Source organism: Lepisosteus oculatus, chromosome 20, assembly GCF_040954835.1.
Source record: "Lepisosteus oculatus isolate fLepOcu1 chromosome 20, fLepOcu1.hap2, whole genome shotgun sequence".
NCBI classification, from domain to species: Eukaryota; Metazoa; Chordata; class Actinopteri; order Semionotiformes; family Lepisosteidae; genus Lepisosteus; species Lepisosteus oculatus.
The window spans coordinates 10381924-10395337 of record NC_090715.1 but is presented as its reverse complement, the minus strand read 5'-3'; the positions used below and the strand labels follow the sequence as shown (position 1 = coordinate 10395337).

Sequence of the window (13414 nt, the reverse complement as noted above, 5' to 3'; positions counted from 1 at the left end):
AAACCAGTTCTTGGAGAGAGGTAAAAAGCCCCCTGTTCTACTCAGCATGCCCTTGCGTTTGGGTGAACCTGCCGAGAAACATGCAGAACAGTCCCCAGGCAGCCAAAAGAAACTGGCAGTGCAGATGCGATGCGTGTTGGACTGTACGCCCTGTGACTAAACCACAACACACACACATTTGTCAAATGTGGTTATAGCTTAAAGGTGCAATGAAAAGATTGAGGAAGGTACATTTTTATAAGTGTGTGTGCGGGATGAAGGGGCACTAATGCATTTTTTAGAACAAATTACGAGTGGAAACTCCATGCCAATGCTTGCTCAGGCTTTGTCACTTATTTAGCCAAGCAAACCCCTCAGAAAATGGGGCTGTACAGAATATAAACAGGTACGTTTATATGCACACATTTTATTTAATAAGTGTTCGCTAAATCCCTTGCAGTTTCACTGCCCTTGGGGTACATGTCATTATTCTAGTTGTGCCATTCTGTTTTTAAAGACCTTTATGCTTCTTTTTTTTCCCCAATTGTTATGACACTTGTGATTCATAAAATCTTAAAGGAAGGAAGGAAGTGATGAAAACTGTGCCTGCAGCCTACACCCCCTCCCTCGCACCCCAGCCCTCCTCCTCCTCCCCCTCCCTCTCCAGGATAAACAGTGAGCCTGAGTCACCTAAAGGCTAAGAGCACTGTGCCAGGACAAGAAGCAGACACTCGCTGCTCTCCCTGGGAATCTCTGCACAGACACTCCAGTCAGGAATCATCCGGAGAGTGAAAAAAACAGCCATGTGCTGGGAAAGCAGGGACTGGGGAGTTAGGTAAGGCCTACTGGCAGCTCATCAGAAGGAAGATCTCTAAACACAACCCCCAAGCAAACTTTCCTTTCTGCTCAGTGAGCTTACTTCACTTGTTTCAGGTAGACAGCACTGTATAAACCCAGACAGAACCACAGCATAAGCCTGCAATCTCTTACTGACAGCCCTGAAGATTTAAAGATTACACACTTTCCCAAACTTTCACTTGCAGTAGGAGTCTAAATGTGATCTTATTTACTGCTGTTGCTCAGCAGAACAGAACATAACAGGAGTACAACCTTACAGCCACGAGACGTGTGAGGACAGCCTAAAATTCAAGAGTCTAAACAGGCTGTTTTGAGGACTCTGGGGCTTTATAAATGGTAATCATGCACTTGGGTCTGGTTTAGAACTGTCTTACTAATTTGTAGCAAAGTTAAGACATTTCTAACAACCACAGAAGATTAATATTGTTGCTTCAGTGAGATCTCTAAAACCCTTTTCTGAGTCATCAGAACAAGCAAAAGAAACACCTAAAGATGCAGGTCACTGAGTGACTAACACAAGCTTTCCTTCTGTTGACATCTATTGAAAGCTGTAAGGGCTTCGTTGCCGTATGTATGCAAACAACACAATCAAAGGCAGATGTGCATGATAAGCAATCAAAATAAAAAAAATAATTTCTATACACCTGGTATGTTTTCACCTTCATTTGACCTCTCATTACAACAAAGTACTTTGTTCCATCCAGCTACCACTCTGAATTACCCGCTGATATTACTGTTGATAAAATGATTTTCATACCACCAGCTTAGTGTGTCCTTCCCTATTAATACTGTAAAAACAAATTCCATTTTTCTTCATTTTCCATGTTAAAACAGATGCTGACAGCTACATTCATTCCTAGTCTCTGCACCCCGGAATGATGTGCCACTATACAATGTCTACAACAATGGCAATGTGTGTTGACGTTCTACTTTTCGTTAAAAAGTCTTTATTTACAAACCATTAAAGAGATTTCAAATTCTAGAGCTGTTGGCAATGGCACAAGACAAGGTGACTGTTAGTAACAGCAAGTCCAAAAAGCCTTCTGAAATATTAAATATAGTGGATCAAGTCTTTTCTAAAGCACAAACTCAATTGCAAAACGTAACCATCAATATACTGTACGGCAAAACACAAAAATTCTAACACTGCTGAACAAACATCCAATTTTAAAAACACCTTAAAATGTAGATTGATTTTTATGTGCTCAGCAGACTCCATTGTTCTTCAAAATGGAAATATTATGGACCAAATTCTGAGCTGAGTGTCACTCCTCCTCCAATGTGACATCCCTCAAGGGTAACAGAATCCCAAATGGGAAAGTGGGAGGGCGGGGGCAATTTCTGATGTCTAAAGCCCAGTGCACATTCTCGGCACAGTGTACAATAAGGCAGCAGGCTTTGGCATGCAGGGGTCTGGGGTAAGTCAACACTGGAGCAAAAGATCCCACTGTCTTGCCAGGCCTGTGTGAGTATGTGTGTCTTGCACGCTCCTCTTCTTGCGTATATAAAGCTGATCCACACAGCACTGCAGCCTAGTGTTCTGGGGGAGGTAGGGGGAGGGTATTTACACTTTGCCACCTCCAATGTATCACAAGTCTTTGGGGTCTGAATCTCTTTAAGAACTCACAGAGGTGAAGGACAATTGTTCCCTTGACTTTTTGGAAATCATCTAGAAATGCCACCACTGGCAAACCACGCTCCTGAAAAATAATGAAAGGGGAAGCAGTACAAACTTCTGGCAAACAACATCCTGCAGACAGGACAGCGTGATGTTATAATTTGGTTCCTAAATGCCAAGGAAGTGCCTGATTTAATATATAACAATTAATACAGAGTCTGTAAGACACTTGGTATAAACAGGTTACACCCAAGAGGGGCTTTGGACACTACCAATTATGTGGCAGCCATCACACAGATCCCACAGTCTCACTGAAACTCCAGACGTCAAAACACAAACACGCAATAATTCATCCTCCACGTTAATAATGAGGCCCTGCAGAAGCTCTCTCAAGCTTCACTTCCACCTATCCTCCCGTACCAACAGGATAATAAGGGATAAAAGAAATTGGATTTGGACGCTGGAAAGGGAATCATTAAAATAATATAGCAGCACAACGCAGGACATTATTAAAATGTGCTGGATCTAAACAAGTTCTGTACACAAGAGTAGACGTCATGATACAAAAATATATAATGGACATAAAATGGGGTTTTCGTTGCATACAAAACAAATCTTTACAATTTTAAGCAAGATTTGTATAAACAAAATAAAAGTCAGTCTCGTGACTGGGTGAGGTGTAGGTGACTCGCCTAATTTTTATAACACTGGGACTTCATTAGTCAAATATGTCAGCAAAAAACATGCATCTGAAATTCTCAGGTGTTTCCTTCAAGTTAAAAAAAATCAATGTTGTTTACAAGCATGTGTTGAGGCAAAAGCTACAGATGTGAAGAAAGGTATTCTAGTCAGCACTGAGTGGAAACGCTCATTTCTGCGTTCAATTTATACATTTAGATTAACACAGGTTGATTCAATTAACTGAAATAAGTACATGATTAACCTTGTTCTATTACCCTTTAATTTATTGTTAGGCCTTAAAAATTAAATTCATATTACTTAAAATGAAAAAATATCAAGTTAGGTGAAGCAACTACAAACAGTCACCAATGCGCAATTTATAGAGTGTTTGGATATTCATGATTACATGCGCTGTAAGTGTGTACATACGGCACGGATGTGGAGAAAACAACCCACAGATGTGCGCCCTCATCCCAACCAACGACGACAGACCGCTTGCGAGGCGACAGCACTTAGAGGCCATTTTATTGCTTTGCTGTGGTCAAGTGAGGTGCAGCCAGCTCAATTCCACGGCAACAATAGCGGAGAGGGCTGCCGAGACAAAGAGGGGAGTCTGCCTTTTAACCCATTCCCCGCTGTTTCCGTCAGCTAGGGTGGGGGCGGGGTGCCATGGCCGGCCCCCCGGGATGTCAAACCAAACACGCGCCCCGCGCCCCAACAGGGCGTCCCCGGCAACGCCGCGGTCTCCCCCCCCCCCAGACGCCACGCCGCAGACAGGCCCCGCTTCTCAGCTCGGGGCCCACATCCAGCCCCCGAGATTTAAAAAAAAAATAAGGAGAATCAAATTCGAATCAACTTCTTCAATTGGGAATCCGGAAAAAAAAAAGGACGAGAAAAGAAAGTGAACGAAAGGAACCTGCCCGGCCTGGCGGTAAAAGAGGAGCCCTGCAGGCCTGCAACAGGCAACTGGAGCAGGCCGCGGGCCGGAGACAGCAGCCTGCCTCTCTCTCCTCCTGCCCCATGGGGAACCCGGACAGTCTGCCACACATTTGCAAGTGAATCGCGTGTGTTGTTGGAAGACTCTGTTTTATATATATGGAGGGGAGGGGGCTCCCCGAATCCCTCTTTTCTTTTCTTCTCTCTTTTAATCCTGAAGAGGATAAGCTGTGCGGTACACGGAGAGGAAATGGCATGGGCCTGGCAGGGTCCACATACCCCCACTCCGCATTCCAACAGCTCAGTGCAGCCGGGAAACACTGAACACACACACACTGTACATTTGCGCACACATATTACAGACAGGCAGACACACACACGCACACAAGCACTGCACAAACACAACACTCGCTGGCTGCTCATGTGCTTTACCCCAACTGACAGAAGAACAAGAAATGTTATTTATGGCCTTGCACGGTGGAAAACCATTGACAAAAACACTGCTACAATCCCATGTACATAGCACGTTACTGTACTACATTGGACAGGATCATGCGTTATTTTTCAGATGCCTAAAGCAAAATGGATTTCATGCAGATCTCATTTTTGAACATAACTGTAAATAATAAAATAATACAACTGCATAAAATGATAAAGGTACTACATGCTGCAGAATCTCTCTAATCCAATGTGTAAATTGCATTTAAATGATTTTTTTTCTTGTTATATATAGCAGTATAATTAACATGGAAAAACTATTACAAACCTCTCATCTTTCTTTTATAACCTACACATTCAAAACCGATACACACGTATGCATCCAATATAAAACAAACACTGGAAAGCCCAGCTTTGCCAAAATGTGTCAATCATTACACTTGAGAAGCCCCAATACTGAAAAATAAACCCTAAATCTGTACTCCATGGTGCCAGAAGCAAAAATGGAGTGGGCTGAACACTGCGAATGGATTTATTTCCCCAAAAAAACATTAAGAGATGATCATCAATGAACACATATGTGCTGCCTTCAAATCTCGACCCAATACTGTGAAGAAAACACCTATTTTAAATTTAAACAAGAAAGACAGGTATTTGGGGGATTCTGGTTGTTTTTTATAAAGGATCAGGGTAAGACGTTCTGAAGCGAGCGCGTGTGGCTTTGTCCCCGCAGGTCCCCCCATGACGGAGGCTGAACTGAGCTCAGGGTGGAACAGAGGCCATCCGTGACCAGGACAGGCCCAGAATCTGCCCTCGTCACCTCACTCGCCAGCTGCCGTCCTGGACAACAAAAGTCACTGTCTGCCTGAGTAGGCCGAACAGCATCACCGGCAGGAGCACGCATCAGACAGATGCAGGACCAAAACGAGCATAAGACTATTTGTGTTGGTGGGCAGGGGCTATGAGGAACGTGGGCTGTGTCATTTTTCCCAGCAGCTCTTGGGATTCACAAGACTCTGCAGCTTAAAATCACCCCCAGGTAATTCTAAAGGGTCCAGTCTTGCACTACAAGTACCACAGCTACAATTGTGGGAAATAAGTCTTGGGTCCCACACAGTCTGAGGCGTATATATCCCCTTGTACAAGCACAATGTTAATTCAGCGAATCTCCCGAGCGTGTCCTTTCCCATTTTAAAATAATCTCTCGCCTTTCGATTTCTAAATAAATTCGTTACGAAAGTGTACACCTCCCCTGTGACAGCCGTACACAAACGGGAAAAACAAATAGACACGTTTCCGTTTCACATCCCATGCTTTGAAATGAAATTTTCGTTTTTTCAAATGGCAAAAATAAGAGTGCATTTCCGCTGCCAAAAATCGGTTTTCCATCATTTACAGTTTAGCGGCATTTACCATTGGATCACTCTGCAGAAGAGAGCTGGTCGGACAACAGCCAAAGCTAGGACATGCCTTGTACGAAAACAAACACCTCTTCCAACTATCACTCGTATTGAGATTTAGAAACTGATGGCTCCTGCTGTGTGTAAAATTTGGCCTGGTCATGACATGCGGAGCGTCTGCTGCTGTCCCAGCTGTGTGCTCGGGCTCCGCGGCCCAGTTCTGTGAAGGAGAACTGGCTCTCTCAGCTTGGCCGGCAGGCCGCAGCGTCACTGACAGTCCTGTGCCGTGCTGACGCCAGAGCCCCCCAAAACGTTTCCAAGCCACGCTCCCTTCCGACTGCCCACGAGCCGCACAGAGAGGGAGCCCGCGGGCCCACAACGGTCGCTCTCGAGCTTGCGGCTGCGACGGCGTTGCGCGGCACCAGAAAATCCAAATACCAACAAATACACGTTCTGGGTTTTTTTTCTCTTCCCCCCCCCCCCCAAAAAAGCGAAATAATCAGAAACAAAAATCAGAGTTGGAGGCTGGTCGGCGGAACCAACCGTCGTTTAGAAAAGAAGAAGAAGAAGAAAAGAACTGCGTCAAAGTCACAGGCCAGGGGCCCCACGCTTTGTTCCACAGCTCAGTGGTCGAAAAAGAAAAGCGACCTCAGTCGACTCCGTCTATATATCCTCCATGTTTTATGCATTCTGCCTTTTGTGATGATAAGCTCAAGTGTAAAGGGTGGAATGCCTGGTCTGAGGTCCTGAGGGGGGATACTGAGGGTGCTGGAGAGTTCAATTGGGCAGTCTCTGGAGGCACCTCTCTCCAGGCACAGTCAGGCCTCTCTCCACGCAGAGACCCGCTCCCACAGTGGGGTAACCTGTCCTCTCTGAGCGTGCGACTCCACATTCGCTACAGGCCCCCCAGAAGCGCCAGGACTCACGTGGGCATGAGCAACTGCAACACACCTTTCCAGTTTGGTTTTAACAAAAAAAAAAACAAACACATGCAAGACCACAAAGTCTTTTTTCTTTCCTTGCTGTTCCATACCTGTCAATTTATTTTTTTCTCCCGAACGGGCGAGCTAGGATTTCTTTTCATCTGTATCGTTTCGTTTTTAATCAGCGAATAAGCATTAATCATTTTTTTTGTGTGAAACCGACCGTAAATGAAAGAACGCAAAACAGAGAAGGGGTTTGCTCTTGACAGGAATTGTGACACGTTAAAATACAAAAATGAAAGCAAGGAGATGCATTTATTTATTCCATAATATATCAGCTACTGCATCACAAGATTGACTTTTTACAAATGCACATCGAGTGCTGAGAAAGTGGGGACTACCTTCACACAGTTTCAGTTCAAGGTCGTGTGGAACTAAAGCAAGGAGCTTTTTCTCAAAACGCACATCCAGTTTAATGTAAAATTATACTTTTGCATCACAAAGCAATGCATAGAAGGAATGCACATCTTGTGTGTCATAAGGAATTATAAATAACCACGTTTATTCATATTCATATGAGTGTTAGATTTTATTTCCTTTAATTCTTAAAAGATTTCATTAAAAAAAAGAACAAGCAGAGACTACATGCCTCTCCAGAGTCGCTGCCGTTACCTGATTAAAACGAAATGTGGTCGAGCAGCTTGTTATCAAGAAAGTGGAATTCCTGTTTCACGTTGACTTTCTTGTTCTTACAGTGAGCGTTCTGCATTCACCGTTTAATATACAGGCAGGCAGACACGAGCAGTTCCACCTGCTGTATTTATTTTCTTTTATTCCTTAACAAATCAATCATTACAAGTTTGTTTCCAGATTTTTTCCACCTTTTGTTAAAACAGATTATGAAGTCTGCTTTGTTTTGTGTCTTTTCCCCCCCAATCTGGAGACGTGTTGCAGACACAACCCGGGAGACTGGACTTAAAGTATATCCGTGCGTATGTGTTCGTGTGAGACGACGTGGTGCTGTGTCTGCCTGTGCGTGGAAGAGGGTATAAAAAGCAAGATGCTTCAAAGGCAGAACGTGCTCCACCCGTTATCACCCCCTCTCACAACCCCAACGCCACCACAATGAGTTAGCGATTACGAACATGATAACATATTGTGTAACAGCAAACCACAGAATTCCTGCCAGCTTCACTTCAAGGAGATAAAAGACCAACAACAAGAACAAGAAAAAGAAGAAGAAGAAAAATAATTAGAAAAGGCGCTGCTGGCAGATCAAGTAAGAGCTAGAGAAAGGAAAGGGTTTCTGGCTGCAGATCTGTGCCACTGAGCCTAAACCACAAGACAGGTACGACACAGGAGACAAGCATCGTACTGTTCATCAGGCCCATTTTACACAACCCGCCCCCCCCCGACAACCATCACCATCACCGCCCACCCCTTAATGACAAGTCTGACACGTACGCTATTATTTTTCAGTTTGTAACAACTGGAATAACAGGTCCAGTCTGCAGCACCTTGCATATTCAAAACCTAGAGCTGTAATTGGATCCACTGCTCCTGCTAACCCAATTTTAACTCAACCCTACAGCGAAAAGAAGATTTATGAAAAAAAAAATCGTGTTTGTTTTTTTACATAATCCATGACAATCTCAACAGGAAAGGGGTCTACCTGCAGGCCAACAAAAGTCAAAACCCACTGAAGAGTGAGTAAAAAACGGAGGGAGGAGGTGGGGGGGGGGGGGGAGGAAAAAAATAGCAAACCCCAAAATACCCCCCAAAAAAAGCAAAGGGAGGGAAAAATAAAAAGAACACAGCAGGTCCGAGGAAGAAAAAGTGTGGGAGAAAAATCAGGAGAACTGAAAGACAAGACGGATGGCAAGATCGTGACAAATTAGCCTTTTCACTGCAAAACCACTTTCACCTGCCACTCACAGCACTGCGCCAGCATGGCAACAGGAGGACCGGGCAGCGTTTCCGCTGGACGCTGGACTCGGTGTTCAAAAAAAAAGAAGAGGCTTGTGCTTTTAAGATGGGGGGGGGCGGCCATGCAGGTTAAGAGCCGGAATTAAGAAACAATTATTTTAAAAAAAAATCAAGAATCTTTCAGTCTGGTTCTTTCAAAAGTAAGGGCAAAAAAAAGAGCCATCAGGGAGAGAGAGGGAGCAAGAGCACAGGGTGTCTAGGCCACAGCCTGCACCCTGCCTCCTATCCCCTCTGGGGCTCTGCCCAGACCTGAGCCACGGCCCCTGGGAGACCGAGAGAGAGAGCCGGCACATCGCAGGGCACACTATCTCCTCCTACCACGCCGGCAGGGTCCTGCAGGACACCAAACAGGACTCCCTCACTACGCCTAGGCACAGTTCACTTTCGCCTTTCACTCTGCACTTAATGCTGCAAACTAAAAAAACAAATTCTCATGATTAAAACTGCTACCCAATTTGATGCAAAGAAGAAAGCGTTTAAATATATACAGTGTACCCTTTTTTTGCGGTGTCACATTATAAATGCACAAAGGGCACCTTCAACCTCCACTGCCTCTATCTCCCCATTTTCTCTCTCGTGCTGGTTAAGATTATTATTATTAGCTTATTTATTCCATCCACAGAATTTCTCACCATGTTTTTTCTTCTAAAATATCAGAACACACTGCTGACATCTCCCTGCGAGTAACCTTGTTTCAGGATTTAGACCTGTAAGCTCTGACTACAAGACAGTGCACAAATATTACAAATTATTTTTGCTCAATGACCGGTCTTCAAAAGCTTTCAAAAAATTAAAAGTAATTTTGTGAAGACACACACCCTGACGTACAATATATACTGTTGATGGCAAATTAAGAAAATGCTTCCATAAGGTTTTCAACTAAAATGAAATTCACAATCCACACATCTAAGCATTAATTTATATTCAAAAGTGGAAGGATGGAAAGACAGTTTGGTACATATAGAAATAAAAGCACATTCATGAGCAGAAACACATTTAGTAACACGATAAAATATTTATATGCGTCAATACACCACTGAAGAATTAGAATAAATAACTGATTAAAATCATACTTCTCTAAAACAAACCTGTTTTTAAAATGTCTTTTCTTAAAGTAACATTACTTCCAATTGCAATAACCTGCCTTTGGGGATATATTTGCATTTTAAGAAAACAATAGCATAATAATAGAAAAATATAAATGTGAGCAAAGGGTCACGACTCACCTCTGAGGCTCTACCCTTTACCATGTTAAAAAAATTTCATGTTCTACAAATCCTGAACCTCACCATTATCAACAAGTTCAAGAGCTAATGTTGTGAAATGAAGGATTTGCTCGACTACTTTATATCTTTAGTAACAAATCTCTTCAGCACTGGCCCACACCACAGTACTCCTAACTGCTTAAGGAAGGACCCAAACAGCCCGCTTAACAAAAAGAGCTATGTTGCAGCGCAAAGACACATGAATAAATTAATGTAATTTTCAAAGCTAAATTCACGTTACAAAAGAAAAACAATTCTAGAAAATGAGACGAGATGAGACCTAGACACAATTACAACACTACCACTATTAATGCATGTGCTCCCTCCATTATAATGCACACCGTTAAACCTACATCTTACAAACCACAATTATGCACACACACAGTTTGGTTAATGTAACTAAGAAAAACCTTGGGTAATAAAATATGTGATCTTCAAAAAAAAAAACTAGCACCCCAAAAGCATAAAATTAACATTTAAAAATATGAATGATATATATATAATTATAAGCAAACCACTATGTGACATTACAACTGAGGAACATAAAGGCAACAGAAAGAACGAAAATAAAGATTTTCCCTTTCCCGTGTAGTGTTCTATATAGAAATAAGTTTCTATTATAAGATGCCTTTTTTAATAAGACATATGATAATTATTCATTTATAATATACCATTTGAATTAAAAAATCATAAATCTGATAAAGGTATAATAGAAGTATTTGCGGATGAACTGTATTAGCAATATTAAATTGAACAGGTTGCGTTTGTCCACGATATACATGCTGTATTTGATTTAGTCTACTGAGGTGTAGTTGTGCATTTTGTTTCCTTTGTTTGTAAAGCTCACAGGTAATGAGACCATGGGCACAGCTACCATGACTTGCCATATCCCTTTTTCTGTGGGAAGCCTGTGATTATTAACACCCCCATGTTCTCTCTGTGCTGCTGCAGTAACTTTGAAGCTCTTCAGAGGCCGTGCCGAAAAGACACAAAATCCAGACCTATCTGTAACCCCTCGGTTCCAGCTTGTTTCCATAAAAAACTGGAGTGGGGAGAGACCATTTCTGAATAAGAAAATGTTACGAGCCCTCTCCTGAGTTGTTTTTTTCCTCCAAAATGAAGGTTTCCTGAATATTGAAGATATCATCAGTAATCAGGCAGAGAAAAGGTTCTCTTGGCTTTTATAATCGATTCTTTAGATTTCAATTTTAATTTATTTTTATTTATTTATTTTTTTTGGGGGGGGGGGGTTCTTTTAATTTTTCTCTCTTCTTAGGCAAAAGTCTTAAATAATGCACTGGCCTGGGTTATGCATGTGAAAGCTTGCCTTCTTCTTGTCAGAATGCCTCTGAAAGGTCTTGCAATCTGCCTGGCTTCCTGACCTCTCCTCTGATCCCCCTCTCTACTGCCCACTGCTTCCTGACCCTTCTTCTCCCCCCAACGCCTCTCTCTTTTCCTCAGTCCCTAAAACTGCCAGAGCCTCCTCAGGTATCTTTCCTCCTCCCATGTACTGTACCCCCAGAAATACTTCGACTGCAGCTTCCCTCTCGCTGACCAACTGGAGGCTTTCTTTTATCTTTCAGTCGCTGACCCCCACAATCTCTCTCTTGTCTGTTTCGTGTGACCCCTCAACATCACAACCACCCCCCCCCCACCCCGCGCCTTCCCTCCTCTCCCTCTCCCCCCCCCCGGCTGTTAATGGAGGGTTTTTTCCTTCTTTCTTTTTATCTCTCTCTCACTCACTCGGTGACCCCTGTTCCCCTGTTTCTTGTTGTCTGACCCCCAGTCTCTCAACCTCTCTCTCTCAATTCTTCCAAGACCCTGCACATCCTACCCTCCACTCTCAAACAGCTTTTCTCGCCCGTCTGTCTCGAAACCTCGGTCTTCGGTCTCTCGGTTCTCTTAACGCATTTCGTTTAAATCCACATCTTATCTTTGTTTTCAGTTCTTTTTGAGCTTCAGAGTGTGTGTTGTGTGTGCGAGTTTCTGTGCGTACGCATGGTGGGAAATATTTCCGTTCTTTCGTGTCTATCAGTCCGTATCTCCGAGGGACTACACTCTCTCCAGCCCTGTCTGACTCCCCCTTCCTCTCTCGCTGTCTCTACCTCCATCTATCCGACTACTGCTTTTTTTGCCTCTCCCCCTACACTTTTTTTTGTGTCCGGTGCTTTGTTTAATATTTCATATTTTCCTCGTCAAAACATTTTTCTTTTGTTTCTTCTTGCGCTTACTAGATTCACCCACCGGTAACCGTTCTAAGTTCTAATTGTTCCCAATTTTGTCAAAAAATAAGTTTATTATTAACGATCGCTTCGTATTTTCTCATCTTAATGTGTCTCATCGTTTATTATTTTTTTCTGTACTTATTATTGGCTATCAGTAGGTTCAAATTATTATTTTTTATTCCAGTTGGGATTTTGTGCCTTGTCTTGTGTCTTCTTTTTTTTTACTGAAAATCCAAAACCCTTTCGTATTCGTTTCTCTGTTGTTCTTTGTCTCAATACCTTTCCCCACTTTTTCCCCCATTCTCCTTTCCCCGACCCGACGCCCACACTCTCTCGGCACTCGGCTTTGCGCTTTCCCGTATCCGAAGTCTCGCAGCTCCGCTCTTGTCATGAAGGAGACCCGGGGCTCCGTTTTTAAACCCCCCACACTCACTAAAACACACACACACACCGATCGATTTACATGTGACTCCGACAGGGAATCAGCAAGAATCGACTTTAACAACCCTTCACAATATCCAACAGGAATAAAAATAAACGAAAAGATCGGGAAAGTGGAACACAGAGAAAGAAAAAGTAGAGGAACTGATTGAAAATGCACAATACAGCGGGAGAAAAAATCGCCACCAAAACGGGACTCTCAAAAGTGAATTCGGTGATAAAAACCAAGGATCATATAAATATGGTATGGTTGAAGAAAACAGAAGAAAGAAGAGTAAAGGGCGCGCTGACAGATTCGCGAAAGTAAGGGAAAACAGACGGTGTTTCCCTTTCGCCGGACAGAGACGGACCCACAAGCTGGACTAATCTGTTCCTTCCCTGGCTACGATCATGTGCAGCTCCCGCTACCCTCCGACAGCTCAACACAACCCCTTCCTTCCGCGATCTTCCTCAAAACACGTCATTTTTAAATGCTATTATTTTCACTTTTTCTGCTTCCACCAAAATGCACGCTTCTGTTTAAAAATCCTCCGTTTGTGGTCTGCAGCATTTAGAAGGAATCGCTGTGTCTTTTCCCCGTTTCTTTTCTTCCAGTCATGAGGGGAGCCAGGACGTACCCAGATGTAAACACAGGTAACGATACGAACAGAACAGAATAAATAGA

General features: G+C 43.1%; 1 protein-coding gene across 8 annotated transcripts in view; it reads right to left on the bottom strand.

Annotated features, from left to right (window-relative positions):
- Positions 1-13414, bottom strand: part of zfhx3b (zinc finger homeobox 3b) — a 250260-nt gene that overhangs the window by 163727 nt on the left and 73119 nt on the right. The window lies entirely within an intron of this gene.